This window comes from Copadichromis virginalis, linkage group LG3 (assembly GCF_057382275.1).
Source record: "Copadichromis virginalis isolate Kocher_CV1m ecotype Utaka linkage group LG3, C_Virginalis_male_GT1.1, whole genome shotgun sequence".
NCBI lineage: Eukaryota > Metazoa > Chordata > Actinopteri > Cichliformes > Cichlidae > Copadichromis > Copadichromis virginalis.
In genome coordinates, this window is record NC_140620.1 from 63,107,389 (window position 1) to 63,115,677 (window position 8,289).

General features: G+C 40.5%; 1 long non-coding RNA gene across 3 annotated transcripts; it reads right to left on the reverse strand.

The window, feature by feature from the left end:
* Positions 1-629: 629 nt before the first annotated feature.
* On the reverse strand, positions 630-6,156 carry LOC146716547 (uncharacterized). 3 transcript variants are annotated; one of them, XR_014919164.1, is made up of 4 exons: positions 5,968-6,156; positions 4,429-4,893; positions 2,783-4,333; positions 630-2,686 (listed from the first exon to the last, which is right to left on the reverse strand). It is a non-coding gene; the product is annotated as an uncharacterized LOC146716547 (long non-coding RNA). The 3 variants fall into 3 exon arrangements; XR_014919165.1 differs by having other exon boundaries at positions 631-2,686; positions 2,783-4,112; positions 4,265-4,893; XR_014919163.1 differs by having other exon boundaries at positions 631-2,686; positions 2,783-4,893.
* Between the last annotated feature and the right edge of the window lie 2,133 nt (positions 6,157-8,289).

The window sequence follows — 8,289 nt, forward strand, 5'->3', positions numbered from 1 at the left end:
CATTTTGTGGTAATTTGAGCAGCCCAGAAAGCATCCCATGAATTAAATGATGTTATTGTATCTGAACATGTACACGAGTCATTAAATTAGATGGGAAAGAATGATTCAGGGTAAACAACTGCACCAAGGGAATTACATTTTTCTTCTCAACATGTAAAATGTCTGTTGATAAGCAATTTCTGAAACAGACATTATAAAAATCCCATTAAACAGATGTGATTAACTTTTTATTCTAGCAAACATAACATCAATGATGACACAATCAGTCTTCATCAGAAGTGCTCAAATCACTCTCATCGTCTGAAACGTCCTCCTCCTCCTCCGAGTCCATTTCCAGGAGTGGTTGGTGGCTGAGGATTCTCTTGTACACGTCCTTTACTTTGAGCGTTTCAGCTTTCAGTTCACTTTGTTTTTAAACCAGGCTATGGAGTCCTTTCTGTGCATCCTCCGACATGCCAACAAGGGAGGCTGTAAAAACAACAAAACTATTAAATATAAGTAAAACAAACAAACAGACAAAAAAACTCACCTCATAAACACAAGGAATTAGGATCATGTAATTAAACTTTTTTTAAGGGAGAAGGCAGTGTTAGCTAGCAACCTAAATATAGGTAAAAGATCCAGTAAGACTTTAGCATCTGCTATTATTTTCAATCAATTCATCACCAAATGTATAAATAAATAAAAGATGTGCTTACAGTCTGAGGAGATTGTCCCCAACACCACAGATCGCATTTGCAACACTGTCCAGTGATGCTGCATCTCCCTGCAAAGGATCATCTCCTCCTCTCTCAGGCGCCTCACAGCCATCACCTTCTCAAAGACCTTTCTCTTTGTCCGGAGGTCAGCAGCAGCTGCAGTTTAACAACATCAGATGGGAAAACATAGCAGCATATTATGATTCAAGAACAAAACATTCAACTGCTGCTCAGATACTGGGAGTTTGTTTAAAAAGGATATTTAGAAATCAAGAGCTTACGTTCACTTGTGCTCTGCCAGGGCCAAACGTCGCTCTGCATGAGGGCATCACTGGATACGATTTGCTTTGTTGCTTGTTTCCTTGTTGTAGTCGTCAACAGCAGCCGCCAAGCGTTTCTTCTCATCTAAGATGACCTTGTGAATTCTGTGTCGCCTCTTGTTGCTATCTGTAAATAATCATAAAAAGGAACACCTTCACATAATGTATATATTTACATTTTAATCTACACTCATCAATTCGTTTGCTAGAACAAATCACATCCAGCTTAAACAAACCTGGATCTGATTTTATTCTGTTTACAAAGTAGCTGTACGAGCTGTACAAACTGAGCATCAAACGGTCCGTTTCAAAGAAACTGTGACACCATTTTGTCTGTAAAGACTTTGTGTTCGCACTCTGATGATGACGACAAGCTCCTCTACTCGTGCCTGCAACGCTCCAAGGCTGCCATCAGTTTGATCCGTTTCTAAGTGAGAGGAATATTAATCAGAACACAGGATGAGTAACAGTCACCAAACTACAGTGGACTCTGTAATCACTGACTTGATGATATTCATTATAAGACATCTGGAGCCTTCATGTGCTGCATTATCATGAGATAACAAGTATGTTGGTGTTCAGCTTTATAAAACCAACTAGTACGACATCACTTCAACCCAGGTCCAATCCAATTTGATCAAACGCAACAACTCTGCCATCAATTCTGCTTTTACAAGCTTATTTTTCATTGTTTGTTGACACTGTCAGAAAGATCTTAACTCTAAGTTCTTTAATGAGGCCATGGTGGGTCCTGTTGTTATACACGAGTGCATTATATTGAGACTCACCTTCAGCCCATTGCTGCAGTGTGTCGTCATCCACACCCAGCTCATTTCTGCTCGCATTCAGGCTCCACTTGTTCTCTAAGGATCCTTATGATCTAAGAATACATTAATAAATGTCATTCATATGGACATTTTTAGAGTACTGGTGTTTCCCCCCCATTACCACACACATTAAAATGGGTGTTGAAAAAATGACCTTTAGATATCTCTGGCTCAAAGTGCGGCCCAGTTGTTCCACTTTCCTTTTGTTCCAGCCCAAAGCCAGGAGGCTCAGCATGTCTGTTCGCCCTGCATTTCAGTTAGTATACAAATAAGAATGAATGAGCAGGAGACTGAGTGGAATCTCACACACAGACACACACCTGCTTTAGACATGTACTTCGTTGTGATGGCCGCCCTAGACAGGAAACTGTTTACTTGCTCCACCTCTTCTCCAACTGTAGAACCGGCCCCATCCTGAAACGCACCTCCCCATTTGATCTATAGAAAGGAGGTCACAATACATGACTGCTGAATTCATTCAACCTTATAACAAAATGTCTTAAACGTATCCAAGACTACAAGCTGCAGTATACCTCGCACATCCAAGTGTGAGCTACTCAAAATGAAGTACACATTAAGATAAAGTCAAGTAAATAGTATTACGACAACACCAAGAGAAAAACAAAATAAATATCCACCCATCCAAATATGTATCCACACACACACACGTATGAGTATATGGTTATGGCGTTAACGTCATTTTAACAAGATTAACGCTGACAGCACTGATATATATGTGTATCTTACATCATTTGTGTGTCTCTGGATGTATTTCACAAACTCAGCAACTTCCTCATCTTTCTCAATGAAGACACCTTCAAAGTTCGCCTGCTCTGAAGTGCTGAACGAACACGGTGACAGTTGTTTGAAAAGAAACATCAAAATACAATTTTTGTACAAATCCATATTTGATTTATGTCCACAATGCATAACGTACCTTGCATTTGATTGAAAGCGATAAAGCTTGCAGTTTCCATCAACTGAGACGGCGAGCATGTCTGGAGTGCAGGCAGGGCAGCTAAAGCATGGCTCCTTGCACATCCTGTCCACCTCACACTTTACAGCACTCCACTCCAAGAAACTTTTGCTGAAGGCATCAGCTGATATTCGGCCAGTCTTTTAAGTAGAGGACAAACAACAGAATATTCACGGACAGTCATCATAAACATTGATTTGCACAATTTCCTTAAACTTGACAAATTTAGAAACTCACCCTTCCAAAATGGGCTGTTCGTTCATCCAGCACTTTGACAAAGGCCTTAAGTGACATCCCTGCTGCAGCTTCTTAATGTCATAGAAAGACTGAAAGACATCCATTGAAAACAGGGTGCAGAAATTTAAGGTGCCAGGCCAATATCCACCACCCTGGAAGTCCTTAACTGAGGGGGACCACATTAGGCCACAGCTGGTGCAGCTCACCACTGGCAGTGCAAGGTTATAACGGCCTTTAGGAAGGATAAGGAGAAATCCAGTCATGGCTCAACAAAGACATTCATTTTTTCCCATGTTGTTTTCAAAGCGGTCTGGTAAATCCAAATGACCTTTGACAGGTGCCCACATATACTGCGGGCCGAGGGTAATTCAAAACAATGTAGCAATGTACAATTTGCAATAAAACCTGCAAACACATCTATTGTGTATGTACTGTGTGACAAAAGAGCAACTTACCATTTATGGTTACAAGAGCCACAATTGCACCGGGTGAAACCTCAACGTTACCTGCTGGGCAGTCACACACAGTCTGGTCTTTGCACAGGCAACAGCCGAACTAACATTAAAAACACACAATATATATAAAAAGAATTGGAAATTAAATGATACACAATAAATATACAATAACAGCACACACTCATAGTACATAGCAATAAATGCATAAGACTTAAAAACCGTACATATTGGATTGTGAAACTCTGATGAAGGCTGCAAAAACCCTCCTGTTACTGCCTCTCTGCTGTGCAGGACAAAGCGTGTGTGAACTGCAATATCACAGTCAGCACAAAGGAATGGAAGAGGCAGGCAGTCCAGACACCTCACAACTACTTGTTTGCCACACTGACACACACGGTGTGACTGTGGATCCAGAGTAGCTAACATATTGTCTATAAGACAAGGCCTGGCCTCTTTCCACTTTAGCAAGGACACCATGTTTCTGATCGCCCAGTGAGTAGCAGCTGACTCAGACAACGTCTCACAAGTCATGGCTGCGTCCTCTTCTCCATCCTCCAACAACTGAAGGAGCTCCTGACGAAGCACCTCAGTTCCACACACTAACAGAAAAAAAATAAAGAAACTCTTCCACAAAGTGAAAAACACTCTAGGCAGTATGTTTCTTAGGACTGCACAAAAGCCCTGCCTAACTCAACTATAACAACAAATATAAAAGTAAAGGAATCACAATATATACAAGAAGGTAAAGTACCTTTTGTTGGGTTGACACTGGCAACATAACTAGGTTCTTCACGTGGACACTGATGCAGATCTGCAGACACTGGGGGGAAAAAGAGATTGAAGAATATTTACTTACTGAAATTCTTTGGTGAAAACAAGTTGTGAGATAAAATCAATGGTTGTGAGAACACTGACCACGTGGCAACTAGTACTTCGACTGGATGATGGTCTTTGAGGAATAAAATCTCCCTGTCTGTCAAGGGCGGCATCACTTACATTTTGATTAGATACCTTGAGTTTGTAAATGATCAGATTACATAATTGGAATACAATGTATCCAATTCAGGGTTGCAGGAGGATGAAGCCTATCCCAGCTGATACAGGACAAAGACAGGCTGCCAGTTTATTGCAGGGCTAACACGATATGTGTAACAGAAAATCCACTTAAATGTTTGATATTTCTTATAATAATCATAATTATGACTATTATTTAAAGGTTTCTTTAAATAATACATTTTGATTTTTTATAACCTCTAAAATATAAACCTGAGCTGTTTCAGATTCTGACCTCTGACCTCACTGCAGCTCCCTCTTGGAAGTACGTCTGCTTCTTGTCTACCCCCAGTGATGACCGCCTGCCCTTGATATCACGTACTGTACCTGAGGAACAAAAAAGGACAAACACTTGCCTTCATTTAAGAAGTACATTCATACAGAGGTAATCTATGGAAACACACTAGTTCACCCTTTGGGAGAAATCAGTTCCTGTGAAACATTTCTGTAAATGAACATCATGTGGAGAATGAATGAAATGAGTTCTTCAGGTGACTCAGCAGTCCCACACTGACAAATGAAATCTAGTTAAACTATTAAGCATATTTGCTCTTCTGAAATCTGTGTTAAACAACAACAAACATAAATTAGTAACAAAAATACAGCTGAGTAGAGGCTTTACAAACCACCAGCAGCCATAATGCTAAATTTTAATCTTCAAATGTTTCTGAGCCGTCTTCAACCTGCTTTTAACACATTAAAGTCCCACAGTCAATGCAGCCTGACTCAATCCTAGATGTTCAGCACACAGAGACACAGAGGTGCCGTTTAAAGTTTAGTGATAACCTGAGTCACTGATCATTTGCAGTATTACAGAGTCTGGCAGTCTTTGCATGATGTCCACGTCACTGTGAGTTTCTAGCTGACTCTCAGGTGTGACAGGTGTGCCAGCAGGAAAGAGTAATAATAACCTGCATCCTGAGGTTTGTCATGCAGGATTAAAGCAGCCAGGCTTTGTTCACACAGCTAGGATTGTATTTTACACTGACCCTGGGTCAGTATAAGTATCATACAGTTTAAACGAAGCACTGAAACTTGCACATATTTATTACAGATGCACTGAAGCTAATCGAGATATTTGCTGTCAGTCTGTGGCTGCGATTAAACACTTTACTGGAAACTTTATTAACTAGTAACTTCATCAGTCATGACAGAAGCTAATATTTCTGTGCTAACATCGTTTAAACAGTAACAGCTTTCCTCCAATATAAGCTAACGTTTACACCGTAACTTTAAGCTAGCACCATAAAGACGGTAAAACACGTAATAACATCTACAAATGCATCTTAAAGCTGTTATATTAGCACTCGGTGTATTACTAACATAACCACATTAACATTACTGACACTCGCAGACTTTTAATAGTCATTCTATAAATGCTGTCCGTTTAAATGGTCTTACCTGGTGGTCCATATGGTCCATAAGTGAAGCAGAGGGAGCCTGACCATGCGTCACACGTTTGACGAGTTGGGAGTGAGAACGTGTTGGGCTATAAGGAACACACTCACTTCCTGAGCCCTGGGCAATAAGAGACGTTTTGTGTTTTATGATTTATTGATATGTTTGATCCTTTCTGACCTGCGTTAATGAAGCAGTCATTAGAGCACCATGTCCGCTAGAATAGTTCTGTAGTTTGATGCTTGAGTCGTTGCAGACTTGTTGAAACTCCCTCACCCGTCAAAGCAGCGTCTTTGTTATTCGCGTCCAGCAGATGGCAGTGTTTCACTGTCTGACGGCTGTCTGAAGCTTCAGCTGGATTATCCGTTTGCTATGTTTGCCATGTTACAGTGTGGAGGAAAAACTCCTTTTTAACAGGAATATCTAGACATGAGTGATTACTGCAGTGGGGCACTATCTGTGCTATCTATAAGAAATGTTAGCAACAATAAAACTCTGAGGATCAGGGCTCCATTTCACTCCAGTGTTCAGTGGCATTTTAAAAGAGTGAATACCGACGCTGAATGTCTTTGTAAAGCAAAAGCACTTTGTTAGCCTTTACAGAGCAAAGCTATGGATCAATGTGCAGTGAAGAAAAATCGAGGTGGCCAGTCTGTCCTTTCCTAACCAATCACAGAGCTCCTTACATTGTTGCGCTGGAGAATAACTAAATATAATATAAAGATGATATTGAAAATAATCTTTTGTAGAGTCACTACTTAGTGGGCAGAGGACAGTTATCACTTTGCTGGATGCTTTAAAGTCGCATGTTCTGTATTTGCTGTATGCAGATTAGCAGGATATTAACAGATTAACAGCTTTTATTAGACTTCATATGATAATCAACAGTGAAGTGTTTCTCTTTCAGTGTTTATTCTTGCTCATTGAATGATCTCTGTTCAGATAATATGCTGCACTCATCTCATGTTTCTTTAAATACGGCATCACTTGTCCAGCTGTCAAACTCTGAAAGAGTTACAGTTTCACCACTGAGCACTTTGAATGGTTATTCTTTTATTTAAAAGCACTTATTCTAGCTGCATCATCAATACGACAAAAACAGTGACTTCAACAAAAATTTATCTAAAAATATTTAGGGGGAAATGTTCCTACACCCCTCATGTAAATGTTACATCTCCAAAAGGGAGAAATAATCAGAATAAGGCGTAATCATTGTCATGATAATAATGACCATGAAAATGAAACTAGGCCTACCTTTAGTTCAGCACACTCAGTGTTGCATAAAGACATGCGAACATGCCATCATCCATTCTGGAGCCTACTTTTAAAAAGAGCGAGCTGTTTATTCTGGCTGAGTAGCAAACAGAACCAACCATGAAAACCTAAACTGGGAAAACACTCGGAAACCTTGAACACTGGGAATATGGAGACACAGGGGTAGGTGAACAGACACTGACAAAGGACAGAAGAAAACAGAGACAATATATATAAGACAAGAAGTAACACAGACACCCTTTTCGGTGACAAAAATGAGAAAATATCCAGTGAAAGGCAGTTCTCTTGGAAAAACTGCCTTATTGATGTCAACAGTCAGAGAAAAATGTCTGATAGGAAGGCAACCGTAGCTCATACAACCATTTGTTGCAACCAAAGAATGCAGAAGAGCGTTTTGGTCAGCTAAGAACAGGAAATTGAAGCTACAGTTCTCAAAATTTGACATGAGAAGATTGGATAAATGTTGCCTGGTCTGATGAGTCTTGATTTCTGCTCTGACATGCAGATGGTCGGGTCAGAATTTGGCATAAATAGCATGAAAGGATGGATCCATGCTGCCTCATGTCAGCTGTGCAGACTAGTGGTGGTGGTGTCACTGTGGGGGGAGGGGCGGTATTTTCTTGCTGAAACGTTACATAGTGTGTGTGTGTGTGTGTGTGTGTGTGTGTGTGTGTGTGTGTGTGTGTGAGAGAGAGAACAACTTGAAACAAACTGCAGCAATAAGGGCAAACTAGTGCACAGTTATGTTTACGTGAGCGTTATTTTGTATGCATTTGTACAGTTCCATAACTGTGAGAATACATTGATAGCATTTAACTCTAGTAACAGGCATTTGTACCAGTAAGCATGAAAAAGTAGGGAAAAGAACTAGTATGTAAGCACTGACTAGTACTGTAAAGTATATGTGTATATAGGGCAATCGTGGCTCAAGAGTTCGCAGTTCATCCTGTAATTGGAAGGTTGCCAGATTGAGCCCCGCCTCCGACAGTCTCGGTCGTTGTGTCCCGGGGCAAGACACTTCACCCGTTGCCTACTGGTGGTGGTCAGAGG